This window comes from Cupressus sempervirens, chromosome 10 (assembly GCF_028749045.1).
Source record: "Cupressus sempervirens isolate cs-2001-9-10 chromosome 10, ASM2874904v1, whole genome shotgun sequence".
Lineage (NCBI taxonomy): Eukaryota > Viridiplantae > Streptophyta > Pinopsida > Cupressales > Cupressaceae > Cupressus > Cupressus sempervirens.
Window position 1 is genome coordinate 915,898,859 of NC_143127.1, and position 25,873 is coordinate 915,924,731.

General features: G+C 36.6%; 1 pseudogene; it reads left to right on the plus strand.

Annotated features, from left to right (window-relative positions):
- The first annotated feature begins 13,681 nt into the window (after positions 1-13,681).
- On the plus strand, positions 13,682-15,611 carry LOC149536991 (uncharacterized; annotated as a pseudogene).
- The last annotated feature ends 10,262 nt before the right edge of the window (positions 15,612-25,873 follow it).

Genomic DNA, 25,873 nt, shown 5'->3' on the forward strand with positions numbered 1-25,873 from the left:
AACTATTCATAAAAAATAAAATTAGAAAACATAAAAAGCCTTAGGCTGCCAATGCAACACCAACCGAGGGAGGGGGATCCTTATTATCAGATCCCCACTTAGGGGTGGGGTGTGAAGATGGCTTAGGGGGAGCCCATCCATCATCAACAACATCATTATCTTCTTCTTTTTCTCCCTAAAGCCTAGGAGGAGAAATGGCTAATTCCAGCTGAGGAAACACCCACTTGGGGTCTGAATGTACAAAGGACCAATTGATAGTAGGAGTAGTAGGGGGAGCCATTAGGGACCACCCCAAGTTGAACCTTTGAGGAGGTGAGGCAAAGTGGTGTCAACCACTAGAGCCTCCAGAAGAGTGGTATGGACCAAAAGCACCATTTTTGGGAGAGCAATGTCATTGAGAGCAAGGCGTGTGTAAGCAATGAGAACAATTGCTACAACCTTGATGGTGATTGTGAGGAGGGATACAGTCATCAGAGGCTGAGTATGATGGAACACAAGCTACCATATATGGGGCATTTCCTCAATGTAACAACAAATCATGTGGGTGAGCCACTTCCAAAGCCACTTTATCTATTTGTACTTGAATCTGCAACATGACATTGTTATAAATACATGCTTTAGCATACCTAGCAACATTAATGTCAAGTTTCTTATTAGCATAAATAATTGCATTTTAATCTTTCCAAAAGGTAAATAAGATCTCTAATCTAAAAGCATGCCATATCTAGGAGTACTTGAAGGGAATCTGAGTGTTTTTTCCCATAACAACTATATCCCAAGAGAAAGGTTTTGGGTGGAAGGGGTGAAAGAGATCATGGATCCATCACTAGTAACATTGAGCCCATTAAAAGAACCAAAAAACATGCAAAAAAGTCTTTGGTTGACCATAGAAAGGGCAACAACAGTTAGAAACACCCAGATGCCACAACCGAGGGCCTAAAGGCAATCCCTAAAAAAGAATACACTAGGCAAAATGCACAATTTTAGGCTCAATAATGGTTTACCATAGTGGAAAACCTATGACTCCAAGTACGATGAGAAGATTGCAAATGCTATCTTTGGTTAAAAAATTCAACCATTGGCAAGTGAGTAACTAGCCATTGGTAGCCGAATCTAGGCTTGCAGCTAGTTACCAAGGTGTCTAGATACCACTTCTAGTCTTTCCACCAAGGGCAAGAGGATTGAATGCCAATTTTATGTAACAAATGTGGAGGCACCACAGAAACTAGAAGATCAAAAGTTTGACAATCTAGATGAGTGAGCTAGAATTGCACTTTCATGTCCTCCCATGACCATAAGCTCATAGTAACTCTAGAGAAAAGATCTTTAGGGGTTCTTATGCTATGTTTAAAAAAATGTAGAGTACTAGCCCCATGTACTTTGGCTAGGGGAACACCTTGGATAGCAAATAATAGTGACCACAAAATATTGTGTTGGTTCATGGAGAGCCCAGCTTTGAACCCATCAATAGTCCAACAAAGCCAAGGTTTAACTATTTCTCAGGCTTTCCAAATACTCTTGGCAACAAAAGTGCCTTGAGTCTAAATAGGCTCAGTGGTCGCAAGAAGGGTTTGAAAACCAATCGTGTTCCAGCCTAGCCGGTGACCTAGAAAGCCTGAAGATATGCAATGCTACAACAAAATCTTCTAAGCTTCATTACCAAAAATAGCTCAGATAACCCATTTGGCACAAAAAGAAATGCCTTTATTTTGGGTAGATAGCAAGCCTAGGCTACCAGACTCTTTGGTAAGACAATAAAATTTTTAGGCAACTCTATGAAAGCCTTGGGGAGAAGCATTTGAAGCCCAAAAGAAGTCATGTAACATGAGCTCAAGTTTGAGATAAGAGGCCTTTGAAGGATCCCAACAAGAAGAGTAGTACACATGGGAGGAAGCCGACACTTTGGAACAAATCTAGAATTCACCTGTAAGGGAGATAGGTTTGGTGTTCCAATATTCAAGCTTCTTCTCTATTCATGCAAGGATCAAATTCCAAAGCTTGATGGTAAAAGCTTGGAAGGCAAAAGGGATGCCTAGAAAATGAAAAACTTCACCATGCTAGACCCATTTCCATTGATATTTCCCAAGCTAAGCAGTTAGGGGAAGGGAGATTGCCTATAGCAAAGGTTTTTGTGCCACTATAGCAGACCCTGAAGTAAGATATAAGGTGTCAAGACATTGGAGAGCATAGGTAACATTCTCCTCATCCTCAATGAGAGTGACAAAGGAGTCATCTATGAAATGACCATTCACAAGCTTATCAGGGGACTTAGAAGGGAAATACCACAGACCCTCCCTTGTGAGATGGCATTTGTGAGCAAGTACCCAAAACCTTCAGTAGCCAACACATATAGAGAGGGCACTAGAGGAAAAACTTGTCATATTTAATGATAAAGCCCAAAGGCTTGAGACTGGTAGCCATTGATGGAGATGCAAGTAGAGGCATCCCCAAAAATAATCTGGACTGACTATAGAAAAGAAGGGCCAAACCCTAGTGCCTAAAACATTGCAAGAATGAAAGGCCACTCTATCTAGTCATAAACTTTGGAAAAATCAATCTTGAGAAAGATGGCCTATTGCTTGGAGTGTCAAGTCCATTCCATCCCTTTCAACACAACAATTATATTGTCTAGGATATAATGAGATTTGATAGAACTCATTTGTTTAGGGAAAATAATCTGAGGAAGAAGATGATGGATTTTAAGAGATAGAGCCTTAGTAATGATCTTGTAAGAGACATTCAACAAGGTGATGGGCCTCTAATTGCATATATCTTCAAGGTCACTCACCTTAGGTATGAATTTGATATTCTCCTTATTAATAATATTACCTAAAGAGTAGGAATTGTAGGCTTCAAGGTAAACCTTATACAAGATTGGTCCAATCTCTTCCCAAAAGGCTTTGTAAAATTCACAAGGGAAACCATCACAACCAGGGACCTTATAGTCCACCATGGAGAGAAAAACTTCCTTGAGGTACGCTAAAGTGAGCTTCTACTCACAGAATGCATATTGTTCTAGAGAAAGCCTTTTAGGAGTGACATCCAAACAAGCTTGTAAGGCTTGATTTTGGGCATTCAAAGGGCCCTACACTATGAAAACTTTATCATAATGGAAAACAAAATCTTGGAGAATGTCAGGAAGCTCACAAAATGAGTGTTGACTCTCCCAAATGCATTTGATCCCCACTACAAAATGGCAAGCCCTCAACACATTAAACAATTCCTTGGAAGATTGATCTCCAACCTATAACTAGTCTAGGTGGGCTTTGAGTTGAGTGCCCTGGGTAGTATAGTTTTCTACAACCTATTTTTAGTGGTAGAAGTTGGCAAGCCAAACCTGGAGATCCATGTCAAATAGATTCATGACTAGAGCTTCAGTGGCCATACAAAGATCTTTGGTAATGGCCTCATATGATCTCTTGCATTATGTGGCCAACTATCTCCCATAAATGTGAAGAAACCTCACAGCACGAGTGATGGCATCATTCCACCACTGAACCCACCTAGAGGTGGATTGGGGCCTAGGTTCAAGACTCCATGTTTGTAAAATATGAGAGGTGGTGGGTGGATGTGATAGTAAGGAGGTATTAAATTAAAACTGAATTTTACAATTATGAGGAGGGGTAGAATGCCAACTAATGGAGAATTGAATGGGAAAATGGCCAGAAAGAGTCACATCAGGGAGTTGATTGATAGGTAGCATACTTGTGCAGGAAAAGGAAAAAAAGGACTGTGTAAAAATCATAACATGGTCCAGCCTTTTAAGAAACCTATCCAATCCCTCTCAAAATTTGGACCAAGTGTACCATATGCGATTAGGTTGACAATGGTGAACATTGGGATAAAAAAGACCCAGCTTGTTCCACATGTAAAACTAGGCTTCCCTCTCTCCAGCTGACCATCAAAAAGGAAGAAGACTCACTTTATCAATAGCCAACTCAACCATATTGAAATCTCTAAAGAATATCCAAGTGGTAGGAAAAAAATGATCAACTAGCCACCTACACAAGTGTGAATGCTCAACCACATCATTAGGGGCATAGACATTAAAAATGCCAAAAGAATGATTTTGAAAAGATAGCAAAATCCAAACAACTCTTTGCATGGGTTCAGAACCATTAGAAATAACAAAAGGAAAAAATTGAGGGGAGAGGAGAGTGACTACACCACCTCAACTAGTTTCATGCTAAGAAGAAAAACTAACACCATCCAGCCATATAACTCGACAGGCTGAGTTGAGAAGAAACCCAAAAACTTTGACTTATTATAAGCACAATATGTCAATATTGCTAAGCCTACACTTGGTATCATGAATATAATACTTTTGAGGGAGGTCTGTTAGCCCCTGCACATTCCATGAGAGAAAATTCATTATAAACCAGCTTGCATGTTCTCCTCATCCCCAAGAGAGGAAAAATTATTATGCAAGAAAGAAGAGGATTCAAAGAAGGGGTCAACCAAAGAAATGGCTCTTCATTTATCCCATGGATAGAGACTACATGCCAACCTTTAGGGCTATAAGAGTGATAGAGAGAATAATAGGAAATCATAGAAGCTACTTGAGGTGCATGAACCTAAGAAGCTTGAACCTCCAGTCATTTTGTCCCCTATGACACAAGGTTTGAAATAGGTAATGATAGAACCATGGGAACCTCAAAAGCTATAGGAACAAGATGAGCCATACTAGAGCTGGGATGGCTAGGTTCTTGAGAAATGGGGCCTAGTTCAGCAATGCCCTTTCTTTTCTTGATGATCATCATCCATTCATCTTTTTTAACAATTAGAGCTAGCTTGGTTTCCTAGACTGGAAAGAGATTGCAATCAAGAAGAGGACAATCCTTTATCTTATGGGTAGCAGATTGACAACAAAAGAAAGTATTCAAAAGATTTAGGTAAAGCACCTTTTGGGTAAAGGTGGTAGCAGCAATATGAATTTCCACTAATTCTTTAAGATCCCTAGAGAGGTTGACCTTGACACAAACCCTCCACTGAGGGTGGGCATTGAAAAATTTGTTTGATTCTACAAAAATCACTTTGCCAATAGTTTGGACAATTCCTAGGAGGAAAAACCAACAAGGGATGGGCAACTTAGGGAACTCTACCCAAATTGGAACCCTAAGTTTACACTCATCTGAAATGCAAAAGTCTCGAGGCCATCTCTGAAAAATAAGCAAAGATGAGAAAACTATCCACAACCCATGGCTAAAAATGGTCTCAGCTTGGGAGGGGTTACCAAAATGAAATAGAAAAAATCCCTTAGTGAGGCTTTGAATCCCTTCAAGGTGAATCCCCTGGGGGGCCCAGGCCTTGGTGACCCATTCATGCAATGTGCTTTGAGATGGAGTGCAACCCACAAAATGTCCAATAAGGTTTCGAGTTTCTAGCCATTGACAAGTAGATTCAAAATTAGAGATATTCAAAACTATGTTGGGAGAGGAATTACCTCGTGGAACACCTTGGGCACAAACTTTAGTGGGCATTTACTCAGTGGGGCCATTCTAGCATGCAACAACTCCAGCACCAACAACAACTACTAGGCTAGAGAGGACCAAGGCCATTATATCCTAAAAGGAATTCCTACACTAAATGGGGAATGACAAGGGGCATGGCATAAAGGGTTCAGATGAAAATCGTACAAACCCTAACAGAGCACATTTTGCAGAGCCGATCACACACAAGTTATAATTTTAAATAAATAGTAATAGTTAAATATAATGAAAGCAGGCGAATGGTGACTAAATAGGGATGTATCTAATTATTGTTAAGACATAATTTTAGTGTTGAATAGATATTAAAGAAAAGTATAATTTGTAATATTGTGACCATAATTTGAGCATTAATACTTTATCTTAAGCAGCTTACAATCCTATCATTGACACAATTGAATTAAAAATAAGTGCAATACTTAATAAATTACTAGATCACCCTTAATAAAAATTTCTTAATTTTGTACTATATTTTAAAGTTATAGTTGGTTGCAAGATTAAATAACTCTGCTCGTGAGTAAAACAAAAAAATTTATCCTAAATTATTGTCTAATCAAATTTGAAAATTATAAACTATTATTTATAATTTATTACCATTTTAAAAATATATATAAATTTTAATAAAATTTTAAATGAATAATATATAATTTCTTTAATAATGTCTATATGTTTTATTTTATAATATTTTATTATATTATAACATATAAAATATAATTTAATGATATATATATACATACATATATATATATACATGTATATATATATATATATACATATACATATACATATACATATATATACCTATACATATATATACATATACATATATATGTATATGTATATATATGTATAAGTATATATATGTATATGTATATATATGTATATATATATGTGTGTGTATATATATGTCTATATATATATATGTATATATATATATATATGTGTATATGTATATATATATGTATATATATATATATATATATATATATATATATATATATATATATATGCACATACACACACAGATACACACACACATATAAACATATAAAATATAATTTAATAGTATAATTTTTTTAGTAATAAGACTATTATTTATATATATATATATAAAATTGGGTATTACTAAAAACTTATTATTAAATTATATTTTATATGTTATAGTATAATAATTATTAATACAATAAAAATGAACCAAAAATAAATCTATTATATATTTTAAAATTTATTTAAAGCTAAAAAATTATTTTTAAAATGGTAACAAAATTCTCCTATCGGACTTTATAGAATTGGCTACAAAAGCTTTATTTTAAAAAAATTGAAGTTATTAATTTTTTAAATTGATATTTCTTAATTCTAAAGCATGTCAATATCTCTATTTTGTTGGAATGTGAAGCACCGCACTCTTCGCAAACTCAATTTCAACCCTAATCTTAACAAATGTCATTACGGGTACGTTTTCATACTTTTTTCTCAAACTCAGTGTAGAATAAGAGAAGAAACTCTCTGCTTTCGTGGGCATTTCATTTTCATTCAATTCAATATCTTGGAAGGGTTTTGGGGGTTTGATGTTGTTGATTTTGATCACTGTGATCACATTTCAGTATCATTGTATGGTGCATTGGGATCTTTAGCTTCTAGCTTATGCATATTTTGTAGAAAATTCCCTGAACATTTTAACAAGCCTCAAATATTTTTGAATAACTTATGGCTCATCTTCATCTTCTAGAAAGTTTTCAAGATTTTTCATGACATTTTTGTATGTGAGATTCTACGACTTACAACATTTTTCTAAACATGGAGGATCTTTGGTTAGTTTATGATTTATTTCCATACCTATCATCATGTTATTGATTTTCAATGATGATGAGTTAATATACTATTCAAGAGCTCTTTCAGTGGGACTTCATGACAGATGGGAAAGGCTGAAACACTATGAGGGAGTTGCCTTTGCTAAATTTATGATTCATTATCATCTTTAAGACTATTTTAAAGCTTTTCTAGTGTTTATGAATATGGGGTTTCAAGTGAACAGACAACTCCAAGAATTGAATTTCGGTCGAGGCTCTGGGAGGGTTTTCTTGCTACATGCAAACTTTCAATTTTTTTTACGTAAAGCCCTTCGCCTGCACTCCCCTTCTATTGGCACTTGTCATACCACATTTACTGTGGGAGCTTTAGGTTAGGATATAATGGCTCCGGCCAGTGGTGAACCAGTTGTTTCTGGTATTCACGCTGCTTGTTCGGACTACCATGGCGCTGCCACCAAATAAACGCCCGTGCAAGTTTGTCTCGAAGGTCTTCCATGAGGTAATCTTGATATTGTCCTTCCTTTGCAAGAATTTGATGCTGCATGTGACTGGTTAGAACAACATACCTTGATAGGGTATTTTGTTGGTAGGACTCCCCCTGAAGCTATGCTTAGAGAATGGGTCAACAAAAGCTGGACTCCTCATGGAGTTTGCCTTGACGCTATGAAAAACCTTACCAAAGGTTGTTTTTAATTTCACTTTGCTAACTTGTCGCAAGAAGACATGATTTTTACCAACGGCCCTTGGTCTGTGCATTCCTCTCTAGTTGTTTTTCAAAACTGGTCCTAAGACTTCTCTGTCTCGGATGATAAAAAGCTTAGGGTTCTTGTTTGGGTCAAATTCCCAGGTCTACCCTTGCCCTGCTGGCCTTTTATTGAGTCTATTACCCAAGCCCTTGGCAAAGTTGTTACCAAGGAGCTAGAGAAATTTTTTAATGCTCGCCCTCAGCAGTGTGTTTGCATTGAAGTTGATCTTTCTAAAGATCTCAAGGATTCTATGGAAATCCAGATTGGCACTCAAACCTTCTCATAGAAGGTGCTTTACTTGAACCTACCTAACACCTGTTATAGGTGCCAGTCTGCAGAAAACAAGATCAAGGATTGCCCTTTGGCTACGCCTAGGGTCAAACACTAGCCTAAAGTGATGCCTGTCAAATAGGTCGAAGGAAAAGAAGAAGAATGGGTTACTGTTGGGCACAAGGGCAAGCCTACCTTGAATTATTTGGCCCCCAAGCCATCCTATGTGGCAGTTACCACAATTTATCCTACTTCTACTGAAGTGTCAGCGCCTGCTAGCATGGAGATGCCAGTGGCTTCCATTACACTTGTTTCGATTTTGCAAATTTCAAACCCTGTTGGTTCGCAAGGGATTAAGGCAGCTGCCAGGGCCTCATCCTTGGCTGGGGCTCATTCTACTCTTGCAGTCTCTTCCATAGTACCACCAAAAACAAGGCATTCTCACAGTCCTCTTGGACATGCAAAGATATCAGGGGTAAAATGGCAGGTTGTAAGTTCAGAGGATTTCCCATCTGACTTCCACTCGGTTTCTACCTTTTTGTAGAATACTTACTCCTCTCTAGAGGATGAGGATGATATGGAAGAGTTCTCATGAACTTCCTCTCTTGAAATGTTTGAGGTCTTACAAACCTCCCCAGAAAGTACTATGTCCGGGATACCCATCATAGACTTGGGAATTTAGATTTTCTTTGCCTGCAAGAAGTTAAAATTTCTGGTTTCATGCTTTTTGCTACATGCCGCGTCATTTGGCAGGATAGCATCATGTTTTCTTCTCAGCATGAAGCTGGCCGAGGTGGTGTAGTTACTCTCCTGTCACCTCGCCTTCATTCTGCTATTATCTCACACGGTTCTGACCCCACACACCGTATTATTTTGCTTTTCCTTTCCATTAACAATCATTCTTTTGGAGTCATTAATGTTTATGCCTCCAATGATTCTATAGAAAGGGCACAAATGTGGGTTTGGCTTGCTGACAACTTGCTGCCATCTACTTGGGTCCTGTGTGGGGACTTCAATATGGTTGAAGTGGCCTCTGACAAAGATGGCATTCTGCCTTTCCGTTGGACAACTGGGGAAAGAGAACCCTAGTTTTACATGCATCATAAATTAGGCCTTTTTTATCCCAATACTATCCACCATCATGATAGTGGGGCTTGGCACACTTGGTTCAATTTTCAAGCCGGTCCTGATCGCATATTGAAACATCTTGATCATGCTATGATCTCGGAAAAATATATTTTTTTCCTTTTCTAAAGATCATGATCTACCTTTCATTCCCCTGATAGATGTGACGTTGTCAGACCACTATCCCATTTATTTTGGCATTTTTTGGCAAACAGCTGTCCCCAAAGTGGCCAAGTCTCAATTCTTCCTCAACATGTCTGTGCTATTGCATGCTTCCACCATCTCCCACATACAATGTGTCTGGAATTTGGAACCATGTCCACATTCACATCGAGGTTGGATTCAATGGTGGAATGATGCCATTACTAGAATGGCTCAATTTTTTGTGCATCTACAGGCATCAGCTGGCAATTTTTAGAAAATGGTCTTATGAAGCCAACACCCTTGCCCTCAAAAAAGCCTCTGAAGCACTCACCTTCAACCCCTTTGATGTGGATCTTCAAATTCAGCTTTCCAAGCTTTGCTATGAAAAGAAAATTTCTGATAACTATGCTACCCAAGGAGCTCAAATCAAAGCCCGTCTCCACTAGTTGGAGGTTGGTAACAAAGCCTTGAAGGAGTTCTTCTAGGCTTTCTGAGCCTGTCATACAAATGTTGGGATTAAAAAAATAAAATAGGGAACTAATGTTCTTTCTAATCTACCTAACATCCTACAAGCTTTTGTTCTTCACTATGAGAACGTCTTTGCTGTGCAAGGCCATTCGGTTGCTCAGGAGGAGGCTCTCAAAAAGTGTATTACTGTTACTCCAAAATGCCTTGCAATTGAGCAACGTGCTTTCTATGAGCAAATTCTTTCCCTCCGAGACCTTAAAGAGGTAGTTTACTCCATGGCAGATAAAAAATCCCTTGGGTGTGATGGATTTCCCTATGAATTTTACAAACATCTTTGGGAGAAAGTTGGTCCTGATCTGCACAAAGTCTATTTTGAAGCATACCATTCTAAAAGCTTAGGAGCGATCATAAATAAAGGCAATATTAAATTCATACCTAAAGCTGGTGATCCTAAGGACATCTACAATTGGAGGCCCATCGCCCTCCTGAATGTGTCTTATAAGATCATTGCTAAGGTGCTCTCTCTCAAAATCTGCCATATGCTTCCTCTAATTGTGCAGCCTGAACAAACTAGCTTCATTAAATCCAGGTATATTCTTGACAACATCATTGCTATTTGGGAAGGTATGGAATGCGCTCATAAGTCCAAGTAGTAGGCTATCTTTTTAAAGATAGATTTTGCTAAAGCATATGATCGCATTGAATGGCCTTTCATTTTGGCTATGCTTCAGGCTCTAGGTTTTGGTCCCAATTTTCTTCAGTCCATGGAGATGCTCTTTGGTGATGCTAATGCTTGCATCACCATCAATAATTTGCAATCTAAAGCTTTTGGACTTTTTTGTTCCATCAGACAAGGTTGTCCGCTAGCTCCAATGCTTTATGTCCTTGCTGCTGAAGGTTTTGGTTATTTACTTGCTCACTCTGTGTCTTCAGGACTGGTTCATGGCATTTCCTTGCCTGATTCGTCCTCCAAGTTAGTCAATGGTCATTTTGCTGATGATTCTTTTCTTACACTTCTTGAAGATGAAGAAAACATAAAAAATGCTTTAAATTGTCTGGACACTTTTTGTCAAGCCTCTGGCTCTGCCATTCAATGGCATAAAATGCTCTGCTACCGATAGTCCTTTTTGCTAGCTCCACCTTGGTTCAGCCAATTCCAATGGAAATGGGTTACTCATGGAGAAATATTTCACTTTCTTGACATTCCCTTTGCTTTCCAGGCTTCCCCTATGAAAGTTTGGAATGTTGTGCTTACAAAGATTAGCAAAAAGCTTGATTATTGGATCACTAAGCCGCTTTCTTTTGCTGGTAAATTCTAGATTTGTTCTAAGATTTTGGTTGCCACCCATGTCTATTATTCTTCTTATTGGGCTCCCTCTAAAGCTTCCCATCTCAAATTAGAACGTTTTCTTAGAGATTTTCTTTGGGCCTCTGGTTCTGACCATCATGGTTTTCACAGAGTTGCTTGAGATTTCTATTGTCACCCAAGTGAATCTGGGGGTCTCGGCCTGCTTTCCACTTGAAAGCAGGGCCTTGCCCTCTGTGTTAAATGGATTATCAAAGCTATTTTTGGAGATGAAGCCTAGAAAATTCTTGTTAGGCATTGCATCTCTTCAGGCTTCCCTACTAACAGATCGACGTGGAAGGGGATTGGTTTTTAGACCCTTCTCACTATGCGTGAACCCGTGGTCATACAAGGCTCTTTTGTTATTAAGAGCATCTGGAAAGCCTAGGAAGCTATTAAACCTTGCCTTCGATGGGCTGGTGATGAGTTTTTCATGGGCTGTCATTAAATCAATAGAACATTTGGTGGTCTCCCCTGTTTGCCTTCCAGGGTACTCCTCTTGCCAAGACTCAAGGTGCCAATGCTCTGCGTTTCTTTAAGTGTGGCATCTGCACTACCAAGGACATTTTTTCAAGAGTCACCATGAATTTCAGGTCATGGGAGGATATGCAAGTTCAATACCGCCTTGTTCGTGTCGATCGCCAGACTTATGACCTTCTATTGTTTTCCATCCCTGTGCACTTACTTCATAAAGTGGGGATTCAGTCTGTTCGTCCTTGGTGGTATGATTGGAAGTGGTTTCCTGCCACTCCATTTACCAATTATAAGCCCAATATGGGATACATATGGCTTTCACCCCACCTTCTGATGGTGGACATGCTTAATCAACGGTGGCATTTGCATTCTTCGCTTTCTCAATGGAGAAAACAGTTTGACACTATTTGGAGTGCCATTACAGAACCTAAGATTGCACACTTTGCTTGGTGCCTTGCCTTCCAAGGTCTTCCCCTGGGGCCTTAGCTCAAGCACATTGGGATTCTTGATCCCAGATGCCTTTTCTATGGCCAACCTGAGTCCTTTTTGCATATTTTTTGATTTTGCAAGCGTGCTCAAAATTATTGGCACTGGATTCATAATTTTTTCAAGCCTTTTAGGCCCAAACCTTTTTCATGGCACATGATCCTACTGGGTGATTCCCCTAGATTCCCTCAGAAGTTCTCCCAGATTTGGCATACTTTCAGGATGGAAATTTTTTTTTCTCTATGGAAAGATATGAATGCAGTTATATTCACTAACAGTTTTTTGGATGTTAACATTGCAATGTGCACTAAGGCATGCATTTGTAACAATGTCATTATGCAGGTACAGGTGCAAGCTAATAAAGTTGCCCTGGAGGTTGCACACTTATAGGAATTGTTAAATCATTGGGGCAATGCTCCTTGCACCATTGCCAGAGTGCCTCCAGATGTCTCAGCCGATGCCTCCTCGTCTCACAGTTGTTGTTTCTGACGCCACTCCTCTAGCTGCCATTCACACACGTCGTGCTCCCAGGGTCCTCGCCACCGCTCTCCTAGCTATGGTCATGGTAGTTGGAGGTGCCGCTCTACTTCCCCACCACGTGGTGATTCTGGCTAGTCCCTGGCTCTCCCCCTTGGTGGGCTTCTGGCTGATCTTCAGCTCCTCCCCCTGGACGGGCGGACTCTGGCAAGTTTCCTCGGTTGGCCTTGGTAATTTCTCCTTCATGGCTAGACAAGAAGGATGCAGAGATTGTGACTACTCCAGACCCTGCTGATGCTGCTGACAGCTGGACTGTTCCCAGTCTGCCTCACAATCCCGTTGATGCATGGGGATTTCCTGATAAAGATGATCCTCCTCCCTCTGTTGGTACTGCCTTGGCAGCCTGAGGTTGTTAAAACTTTTTTTTTTAATGAATAGTTTATAGTTTCTAGCTGAGGCCATGTTGTTTATTTTAGCTTCGGCCGTTTGAACTCATTCGCGGGGTGATCCTGTATCCCCTGGCCCCTTTTTTGTGAATTGTAATCTTAATAAATTTTATTAATTGAAAAGGACTATTCATCAAATATATATATATATATATATATATATATATATATATATATATATATATATATATATATATATATATATATATATATATATATATATATATATATATATATATATATATATATATATATATATATATATATATATATATATATATATATATATATATGGGGTTTCATGGCATTTTGTAATTGCTTCAAATTTTGATATTTATGATGAGGATGCATGAGCTTTTCCTAGTGAACTTTCTAGGCTAGTTGTAGGATAGGGAAGGGAAGAATGGGAGGGTATGATTTTTGTAATCATATTGAACACAACAAGTGGGTAATTCAAAATATTCCAAGTTTTGTCTTGGATGTACTTTTTCTTGCTTTCTTGGTGGTAAGTCTTCATAGCCTTAACCAAGAAGGCTATTATCTTCTTGAGATGAAACAAAGTCTAAATGACACATTTGGTCGAATGAAAAGTTGGGTTTCTAATGATTTTGATCCCTATGATTGGGAATGTGTGAGATAAAAAAATTTGACATTAGTAGTCCTAGAGAATGGTTACTCAATCTTAGTGTTATGAGTTTAATAGTGAGCATATTAGTGGGTAGTTCAAATTTGACTTTTTAAAGGGTTTTGAATGTTTCTAAGAATAAATTATCAGGGGAGATGCCACCTAAGCTTGGAATTATCCTACAAGTATTCTTTATTTGAGCATCAACAGGATAATTCCATTAAAAAAACTCAAGAACTTGGAGATTACTCAAGGTGGGAAAACTTTGTTGAGAGGTCTCATTACCTTAGAAATTAGTGGGTGTTATAGCTCGTAGGTCCTTAGATTGGGACAAAAACAATTTCAAGAGGAAATTCCTAAGGAGTTGGGAAAACTTAAGAATTTGAAAATTTTAGTACTTTGGGACAATAAATCTTTAGGTTTTATTCCCAAAGAGATCAGAAATTACAGACATTTAGTAATGATTTCTATGCATAAAAGTAATTTAGTAGGAGGGGTTCCAATGGAGTTTGGGAAGTTGAAACATTTGAGAAATCTATACATTTATAGGAATAATTTTAATGGCACAATTTCATAGCATCTAGGAAATTGTACGTCTTCTTTAGAGATTGATTATTCTCAAATCATGTTGAAGAGAGTTCATTCCTAAAGAGCTCAATCACATAAAAGGCTTGCAGTTTCTTTGTCTATTTTAGAACGAACTTAATGAAACTATTTCTCAAGATTTGGGACACTTGTAGAATATATGGAAGTTTGATCTTTCTATTAATCAATTTAGTGGTAGCACCCCAATTGAATTTCAATATTTGACCTATCTGGAGAACCTACAACTTTTTGACAATGCATTGATTGGTACTATTCTTTCTTAAATTGAAGTTCACACTAATACCAAGTCATGTTTTCAATTCATAGAATCTAAAAATATTAAACCTCTGGTCTAATCATTTAGTAGGGAATATTCCTTATGGAGTGAGTACATACAATTCTTTGGTACAACTACAACTAGAAAACAAGAATGTGATTGTTAGTCTACCCATTGAACTCTTCAGGATTTTTAAATTTGAATGCTATTAAAGTATATTAGAATCACTTCAATGGAAAATTTTCATCAAAGATAGGGAACCTCAAAAATTTGGAAAGGCCTCATTTGGATAATAACTATCTAGTGGGTCACCTTCTTACTAAGCTTGAGAATCTTCCATAGTTAGTGATTTTCAATGTCTCATCAAATAAGCTTACTAAAAAATGTTCGCATGTAGCTTTCCAATAGTATAAAGCTACAATGGCTTGATTTGCTAGCATAAATGCTTTTACTAGTAGAGTTCTAAAAGAGCTTCATAATCTCATTCTTTTGGAGTTGTTCATTCTTTCTAATAATAAACTATCTAGAAGGATGCATGAAATTATTAGAAGGCTTTGCCATTTTGACAGAAGTATAGATGGATGAAAATTACATTTTGGGCCCTATACCACTAGAGCTCGATCAACTTATAGGTTTGTAGATTTCCCTATACCTTTTGAACTAGGCAACCTAAGCTAGCTAGAATCTCTTAATCTAAATAATAATCAATTTTTTGATCAACTTCCTCCATCATTTGCAAAGCTTTCAAATTTAATAGTATGCGATGTTGCATGCAATATCCTTACTAGGCCATTTCTTAACATAACTATATTTCAAAGGATGCCTATTGTTAGTCTAAATAATTAATTATTATTAAATTTTACTTAAGTTTACTTAGGTTAATGCATTATTATATTAGTTGTCATGTAGACACCTAGGTGTATGCATAGTCATATGAGTTGTCTTGTTGACAACACAAGAGTTTACATATTCAACTGAGTTGTCATGTAGACAACATAGTTGTTCACACTCTAATTGAGCATATGGTGTCTACAACATCTTTTTGTGAGATACACCTATGTAAGCTTACCCTCTCATCATTACACAAATTCCTGTGCTCAATGGAGGATAATCCACTCTTGGTGGACACATGCTTAGTTATGAGGCTTATCTATTTGCTAACTCCTAGTCATTTTAGAAGCCTTTATATACAAGAACTTCTAGTGCGTATTCATCAATTATTCATTCTCATATTGTTATTATAATCATACATTGTTGGTCCATATTGTGCTAAGTTCTTGAGCTTCTTGATCTTGGTGTCATTTTTTCCCAAGGAAAATTCTTACATGGTATCAGAGCTAAGGGAGTTTCATTTCATAGCCATTGGAGATGATTTTTGCTTCACCTCTCAAAGACCATGATTCAAATCTGGAGTATCTACAACTATGGCAAGCATCTAGAGCCAAATCAGACCTCACTATTGTGTCTAGAGCATCGATTCGGTGAATTTTGACTATAAATTGTCCTATCCTAGGCTATAGTCAAAATTGAGGAATTTTGTTTTTTGCAAACCAGAACCCGAAGGCTTGATTTCCAAAATTGGTATGATCTTTTTAAATCTATGCATTTAATTTTTAGATCTATATTTTTTATTTTTGTCTTTGCATTTTTTAGATCTAAAATTCTTTTTTCTGAAAAGTTCTGGCCATTAGGCCTATAGAGGAGCATTTATTGCAAGCAAACTGGGAGGTCAAATCTCAAAAGCCCATAGCTAGTAGATTCCTCTCTAGATCTGGCATCTTCCACTAAACTGATGATCTCAACCTTCATCAAATTGATGACATAATTCTCAATAGTTATAGTACAATATACCAATAGTCCACACAAATCACCGGTGGCTTTGAATTATTTTAACACCATGGCTCCTTGCTTTTAAAAACATTATGCATTCACCATACAGTGAATGTGGGACTAAAGTCCCACATCCACCATCAACTTCTCCATACTGGTTGACCACCTTCAGTAACTACCAACTTCATCTAGACTCCCACTAGCTATACCATCCATTGAATTCTACATCCGCTGACCTCTAATCTTTGGCAAAAAAATTCTAACACCGCCAACTACACCTCTGGCCGATGCCACATGGCAGTGGCGAATCACACTCCCATACAATCAATAGACACATCAACAACACCATTAGTAGCTGATAGACTCTACCACATAATCAAACACATCAGCCATATGGTCCACCACATCATCATCCATACTACCATGTAAGCTAGAGGGCTAATTTTTTTGTTGATGTCACCATTTCACTATCCTAAATCTAACTATCATTTGACCATCACAAGTAGGCCAAATTGCACTATCATGATGGCCACTTGGATGTCAAATTTAATCTCATAGTTGTTTGATGTCATCAGGGGAAACCCCTCACCATATGTAGTTTTAATTTGTCAATCTAACTTTGGGAGGCCATATCTCAGTTATCTGGACTCCAAATTAGGTGCAATTTTTTTTTGGCTAGAATTTCTTGAATTTTTTAGTGGTGCTATTTTTTTGGTTTTGGTGAATGGATTTGTTAGAAAATTTAGTTTTTGGTGACTATACTTGTCCAATCCTGCATTTTGCAACTTTAAATGCTCCATACGGGCTCATCTAATAAGCACATTTTCAAGTTCTATTTGTTTTGAAAGTGGATAATTTTCCATCTACTTTCTGGATTTACAATTAGATAATAGGCTTGTGTGGATAGAAATACCACTTTCATAAATAGGTCCCTTTTGCATTATATTGCTTTGATCAACCTTCAAAATTGTTGTATATCTAAGCTACATTGCTAAGTACCAGATTTGAACTCCAAAAGGAGACTGTAAACAACAAAATCAGAAGTCCACTTAGGCCTAAATTAACAAGTGGCTATTGTAATTGCACTAAGTATAAAGTGACAAAATTATTCATTTGGGAGGGATTTTTGATTGAGTGAAAAGGTGGGGGGTTGTGTCTCTTGGTGTTGTGTTCCTCTTTTCTTACTATTCTCTTTCTTTCCTTGCATTATTGGAAACCTTAAGGTTCCAAAATTAACACCACATAACTATGCTACATGGTTAGTTAAAAAATGGTGTCAATTGATGAATGAAGAATTTTCTCAATATGCAAATGGATCTTTTCCAAAACTAACACATGATCAAATACCTCAAAGTGAATTTCATGCTTTAGAAATAATAGATGGGAAAGCCCTAGGACTGATAAGGTTTGGGGTTGATGACAAGATCTTCTATTAGATCATAAAATATAATACATCCAAGGAAACTTGGGGTGCCCTTAAAACCCTATATGGGAAAGTGACTAAGGATGATGTCTACAAGATTGAAGATAAGTTTATCTCCCTATATCCTAAGAGCTTTGATTCTATCTAGGATTTTATCATTAAGGTGAATGAGTTGAGAGCAAAACTTAATGATTGTGGTAGTCCCATTGAAGATGACATGTTTATTTATTTAATTCACAATAAGATGCCATTTGAATACTCCAAATTTTTCTCTTCTTTCAACACCAAAAAGACTACCTTAGGGCTTCCTATAAGAAAATCACTTTTGATGACTATGCTTAGTTGTTAGAGGATGAAATAGATAACTTGATAACAATGGGGATTCTCAAGTCTTCAAAGTCTAAGGCATTGATGGCTAACAAAGAGAGCTCTAAAAATTCAACTAGTGAAAGTTCAAACAAAGGCAAGGGAAAAAAGAAGAAGTGGAAAGATAACAAACAAGGGGACATAGAAATGTCACCACCAACATAAAATCAACAACAAGGAAAGTCTTGTCCTAATATCAACAAAAAGGGGGACAATAATCAGGGAAAGAAGAAGTGTGCCTATTGCAAAAGAACTAGTCATGATGAACATCAGTGTTATCACAAGAAAATTGATGAATTGAAAAAAATCATGAAAGCTTTACTCACAAACATTATTAGTCAGGGAGGATGGATTATTGACTCAGGTGCCACACACCACATGGGTGCTTCAAAGAGAAATTTTTCTTCCATGACACCTTTAGAGGTACCTCACATCTTTGTAGGAGATGATATTAAAGTGGAAGTTGAAGGAAAAGGTGAAGTTGAGATGGAAAGTGGAGTATTCAAGGATGTTCTCTATGTTCATAATCTTACCTCCAACCTTCTTTCAATCTACCAAATCACTTACTATGGAGGTGGAAATAAGGTTGAATTTCTTGTAGATTTAGTGTTAGTAAAAAGCATCAAAGCTAACTCTATGGTTGCAATATGTGAAGCTAATCATAATTCAAGGCTTTATGCTTTCTCTTCGAATGCACAAGCCTTGTCAATGCATTCAAATATAGAAAGAAAACTATGACATTAGAGGTTTGCACATCCTACATATTCTTCAATAGCTTAGTAAGAAGAACATAGTTCATGGTATACCTCAAGTCCAATTTGTAGGTGTTTATTTAGGTTGCACACTTGGGAACCATCTAGAAAAAATTCTTGACAAGGGAAAGTTTTGGAGAGCACAATGTGTACTTGAACTAGTTCATAGTGATGTGGTGGGCCCATTTCCAATGCCATACTTTGGAAAGTCTCACTATGAACTCATCATCATTTATGAATATTCTCACTATACTTGGGTATTCTTCATGGCTCATAGGAGTGAAGTGTTTGAAAAATTTCTTAGCTTCAAGGCTCATGTACATAAGTAGTTAGAGAAAGCCATCAAATTCCTTTGAATAGATAATGGAGGGGAGTATGTGAACTCAAGACTTATAGAATTTTGTACCTAAGAGGGAATATATCTTTAGCATTTAGTACCATGCATGCCACAACAGAATGGTGTTGCTAAAAGGAAGAATAGAACCCTTAAGGAGATGACTACTTGCATGCTACTACATAAGTTTCTTGATCAAGTCTTTTGGGCTAAAGAAATGAATTGTGCTAACTACATCTAGAATAGGAGTCCTCATAAAGATTTGGATGGTGTAACTCCTTTTGAAGCTTGGACTAGAAGGAAACTTTTTGTAAAGCACTTTAGAGTCTTTAGTTGTCTAGCATGGGCATGAATACCTCCACAGAAATGCAAGGAATTGGAACCTCAAAGTAAACCTTGCATCTTTGTTGTATATGTGGACTCACATAAAGCCTACAATTTGATGGATCCAAAGACACATGACATTTTATATGAGAGGAATGTACACTTTGAAGAAAATTGTCCCAACTTTACTTCTTCAACTCCTCCTTCTTCCTCCTTCATTGAAGAGAGTGACAATGATGACAATGACTTGGAAGATGTTCATCCATGACCCAAATAGAGGCATCATCCAGATGAGGTTGAGGATATCCCTTGTACATATTTTTCAACTAGACCTAAATGGGCTTAGTAGACATTGGATGCGGTAGGACCATTGGCAAGGAATCCTTTAGATACTAGGAGGATAAGATCACAACACAACTCACTCCCCCAAGCTTATATTGTAGTTGCTTCTAATTGTCAATCATTCAAAGGAGCTTGAGTAATTCTAGAATGGGATAAAGCAATGGAGGAAGAATATAATTGTCTTAAAAGAAATGATTATTGTGACTTAGTCTCTCTTCCTAAGGGAAGAAAATTATTCTTTCACTCAGCATGGTTCACCAGATGTCATTCTGATTTGAATGTCTACATTCTTCAATGGGATGATTCTCACTTGCTACTTGTACTTTATGTTGATGACTTGATCATTACAAGGAGTACAACTTCCATCATTGATAGTGTCAAGGCTACTTTGCAAGACAAATTTTCAATGATAGACTTGGGTCTACTTCATTATTTGCTTGGTATCAAGATACATCAATCTTCATTAGGGATCACATTATCACAACCCAAGTATGCTTGTGATCTACTTGCTCAATTTCACATGAGTGACTACAAGGCTACATCTACTCCATTTCTTTTAGGTGTTAAGTTAGAAGCAAGTGTTCTACTCCACTTGTTGATGCTACTTTGTATAGATAGTTGGTTCAAAGTCTCATCTACTTGACACATACGCACCCTGACATATGATTTGTAGTTGGCATGATTTCTTGCTTTATGCAAGATCCACATGAACTTCACTAAAAGGTAGCCAAATGCATCCTTCACTATATATATATATATATATATATGGGATATGTTATGCAACTAGTATTGGACTATAGTTAGTGGGTTATATAGACTTAGACTATTTAGGTGATCTTGATTCTTACAAAAGTACTTCAAGATATATGTTTCATCTTGGGTCCAGTCCCATTTGTTGGTAGAGTAAAAAGTAGAACACTATTGCTCTTTCATTGACTATGATTGAGTATCGAGGAACTTTCAATGCAGCTATAGAGGCTATTTGGTTACAACATATTCTAGAAGAGTTTAGTTTTGACATACCTAGACCCATAGTCATCCATTGTGATAATCAAAGTGATATTGAAATCTCAAAACACCTAGTTCAACATCAGTGTACAAAACATATTAAGGTGCATATGCACTACATTAGAGTGTTGATTCATGAGTAGGTCATTACATTGTAGTATTTTCCTATAGAGTAGTAGGTTGCAAACATCTTCACCAACCCTTCACTAAGGTCAAGTATCTTCATTTGTAGGATCCCTTAGGGGTGCAAGATTTTTCACCAAGGGGGTCACATGACTCTTCTCTTCTTTATTGTATTTATCTCTCTTTTTGAGGGAGGGCTTTTCCCATGAGGCTTTCCCTCTTTCTTGATTTTCAAGGAGGTTTCATTTCATTGCATTATATGTAGAGCATTGCATTTTTATGGGTACCTAACATGACCTAGTAGCTGGGACCCATCATGCATTTTCATCATAGCTTTTGTGAGCTTAAGTGCATTCCCCTAAGTTACACTTAAGGGAGGGTGTTAGTGTAAATAATTAATTATTATTAAGCTTTACATAAGTTTACTTAGGTTAATGCATTATTATATTAGTTGTCATCTAGACACCTAGGAGTATGCATAGTCATATTGTTGGAAATGATTGAAAAGATCATGAGGGAAATTGTTGGAATGATTATATGAAACTGGTAAAGAATGTTATCAATCATTTTTTTGTTATTAATATCAAACTTGCTACTTGGAGGAATGCCAATTGCTTTAGTGATCCAAATACTATCAATTAGTTAATTGACAAGGAGGAGGCAACCAATAAGATGTAACTAGAACACCTAGAGAAAGGTTGAAGTTATGATGTTGTAATGAAGTACAAGGATCAGCTAAGTCATTGATGAAATAATGTACTAATGACATACTCTAAGACATAGAGAATGGGCACACTAAAACATATCAAAGATGTAATGTTATAGCTAAGTCTTTTGTAAAGCCTAACTAAAGTCATTAGAGAGAGGGAGCCGAACAAGCTAGTAGGTGCCGAATAGATTCCTAGTTGAAGCCGAGAAAAGTTCAACTTCAAGTGTCGAGTGAACTTCAAATGTCGAGTAAAATCAGATGCTGAGTAAAATCAGATGTCAAGTAAAATCAGATGCTGAGTAAAATTAGATGCCGAGTAAAATCAAGTGCCGAGTAGAAATAGGTGTCAAGCAGATACAAGTGTCAAGTAACATATAGATGTCAAGCATCAGTAAACTAATAGTGTCGAGTAACATAGAGATGTCGAGCATAAGTAAAACCAATAATGTCGAGTTGCTGCATTATTTCAAAAATTGAAGATTCGCCAGATCTAAGCTAACAAGGTTGTTATCTAAAAATCTATGAATTAAATAGAAGATAAGAATGATGAGCTGGTGGCATAGAACACCATGTAGAACATTTTTGGAGATTACAACTAGACTCTAGACGAAGTTTCTATATGAGAGAAAGATATAGGGTAGATACATTGTATCTTACCTAATCCATTTGAAACCCTAAAATTGGAAAGGGAGAATTGAGTGGAAAAGGCAAACCAAATTTCTATTTAAGGAGTCATAAGGTCACGAAGCATTAGAGAGAGAGGAGGTCAAGCATGAAAGCATAATTGCTGAAGGAGGTGCTAAAGAGAAAGAAAGCACATTTACTCTGCTTCAAAAGATGACCACAGATATGGATGCATTGGTATGATGAGTAAGAAGACTCATGGAGACAAAGCTTGAGATGTCAAGCTATAAGAATTGAAGTGATTAAAAGCCAAGAAAAAGGACTGAACTGAAGAGTGATTTGAAATTTGCAAAGTATGTTGTAAGTTGTATCAGATCAACAATCCATTATTGTTACTCTCTAGCAATTGTAAAAGATAATTTAAATCCTATGGACTTAGGTTGGTTTAATAGCCATATTGTAAATCCTTTAACAAGGTGACATTCCAAGTGAATGTTCTAAAGTCCTTTGATCAGGCCCATTCCTAACAATATGGTGAAATCCTCTAACAAGGTCACATTTGACAGTGTTTTGTAAGCCTTTAACATGGTAGGTTTTTAACAGGGCATCACTTTAGAAGAGCAAAAATCAAGTAGCATGTTATTAGTAGTTTTTCCCAAATTGGGTTTCCACGTAAATCACTATGTCATGTGTTGATCTTGCATGTTTTAGTCTTGCATGTTGACTTACTGTAATTTTCTAAGGATGATTGATTTAAGTTGGAAGGATGAATGAAAAGTTTATGGGCTCATTATAAGTTGTGAAAAGGTATTATTAGGGCATTTGGACCTTGGATAACTAGTTCAAACCCCCCCCTCCCCTCCCCCCCCCTCTCAGTTATTCTAAAGAATTCTAATAATTGGTATCAGAGAAAAACTGTTGATTCAGTTTAAAAGGAACTATAAGAAAAAAATATCAAAATGCCTAAGAGAGAAGTTCCTAAGCTCAACAAGGACAACTTTGTTGCATGGAAAATTTTGATGAAGCTACATCTTGGATCCATAGGAGATTATGCCCAAAATTCAATTGTTACTAAACATGTTGATCCAACTGGTACTCTTACTGCAGAAGATTTTAAAAACAAATAGGAACACAATCAGACAATGCTGAAAATTGCCTCTGCACTCAACTATGCTAAATTTGATGATATCAAAGGATGTGACATTGCATTCAAAATGTGGAAAGCCCTATCAGACATCTATGGAGGAGATCAGAATGTCCAAAGAGCAAAAAGAGAAAGCCTCAGAGGAAATTTTGATGATATGAAAATGGAGGAAAATGAGAATGATGCTTAGTATGGAACAAGAATAAAGGAAGTGGTAAGTGCAATAAGATGTTTGAATGGTCAATTGGATGAAGATACTGTTAATAGTAAGTTCTTAACAACCTTCCTCCCTATCTATGCTATTAGAGTATCAACAATACAAGAACTAAGATGTGTACCAGGAAATAATCTAAGTTTTGATGGTATAGTGGGTAGACTGACTGCATTTGAGTTATCTAACTTTGACAATTATAGACCTGAGAATGTTGAATCTAATTTCAAGGCCAAGCTATCACTAAAAGATGTTGAACAAATGAAATCAAAGAAAGGAAGAAAGATGAAATATGTATCCAACGACAATAGCATTGATGAAGAAGATGTGGAACAATTGGAAGCATTGCTAGCTAGAAGATTTCACAGAGGCAAAGGAAAATTCAAAGGTAAGATGCCTATCATTTGTTTCAATTGCAATAAAGTAGGACACATTGCTGCAAGATGTACATAGAAAAATAATTATAAGGAAGGAAACAATTACAAGTACAAAGGAGAAGATGATAAGAAAGATTACAAAGACAAAGACAAGAAGTGTTATATTGTTGAAGAGAATTCTGATGATAATGATGATGAAGTTGTTTATGTAGCCATGAAGGACCAATCTGATGAGGAAGAGCCTATAGCATTGGTAACATGTATGAACAAAAATAATAGATGGATCATAGACAGTGGATGCTCACATCACATGATAGGAGACAAAAGTAAGTTTGTTAACTTTACTCAGTATGATGGAAATAGCGTTAAATTTGGTCATGATGCTCAATGTCAAATAAAAGGAAAAGGTTCCATTAAGCTTACAGAATTTTTTTTTATGTCATAATGCATACTATGTTGAAGTATTAAACTACAATTTTCTGAGTTTCTCATAGTTAGGCAATATAGGATGCAAAGTAGAATTTGGAAATAAAACTGCAAAAATCTATGATACTGATGGTAAACTGATAGGAAAAGGAGATCAAACAAGGAGTGATCTATTTTACCTTGATATGGATGATGTTTCTTGTTTTGTTGCAAAATTTGATGATGAATGGTTATGGCATAGAAGGCTATGTCATGTCAACTTTGATAGTCTGGTCAATATCAGTAAAATGAAGAAAGTTAGAGGTTTACCAAAATTGAAGAAGCCTGATAATATCATGTGCAAACAATGTCAGCTAGGAAAGATGACAAAGTCAAGTTTCAAAAGAAAAAACTATATATCTCAAGAAGTACTTGAGTTAGTTCAAACTGACTTATGTGGTCCAATGGAAGTACAAAGTTATAGAGGAGATAAGTACATAATGTTGTTTGTTGATGACTATTCCAGGATGATGATTGTTATGTTCTTAAAAAAAAAATCTGATGCTTTTCAAATGTTTAAGTGGTATGTGGCTAGAGTTGAAAAGGAAATAGGAAAGAGCTTGAAATGCCTAAGATTAGACAGAGGCAGTGAATTCACATCAAATGAATTTGAGATATTTTGTAATGATAAAGGAATCAAAATACAAATGTCATCTCCTAGAACTCCCCCATAGAATGGAATTGTTGAAAGAAGAAATAAATCTGTGATTGACTGTGCCAGAACATTAATGATGGAAAAGACTGTTGCTCTAAAATACTGGAGAGAAGTTGTAAGTGTAGTTGTTCATACACTGAACTGAGTACATGTCAAGAAAGGTACAAATACAACACCTTTTGAATTATGGTATGGTCACTCATCCAATGTAAAACATTTCAAAGTATTTGGTTGCAAATGCTTTATTCTTAAAGATGCTAGAAATGGAAAATTTGATGCAAAGAGTGATGAAGGCATATTTCTTGGTTACTCCACTAGAAGTAAGACATACAAGTGTTTGAATACTAACACTAACAAAATTGTGGAAAGTGCAAATGTAAACTTTGATGAGCACATAGAAGTCCAAGCTGATGAACCAAAA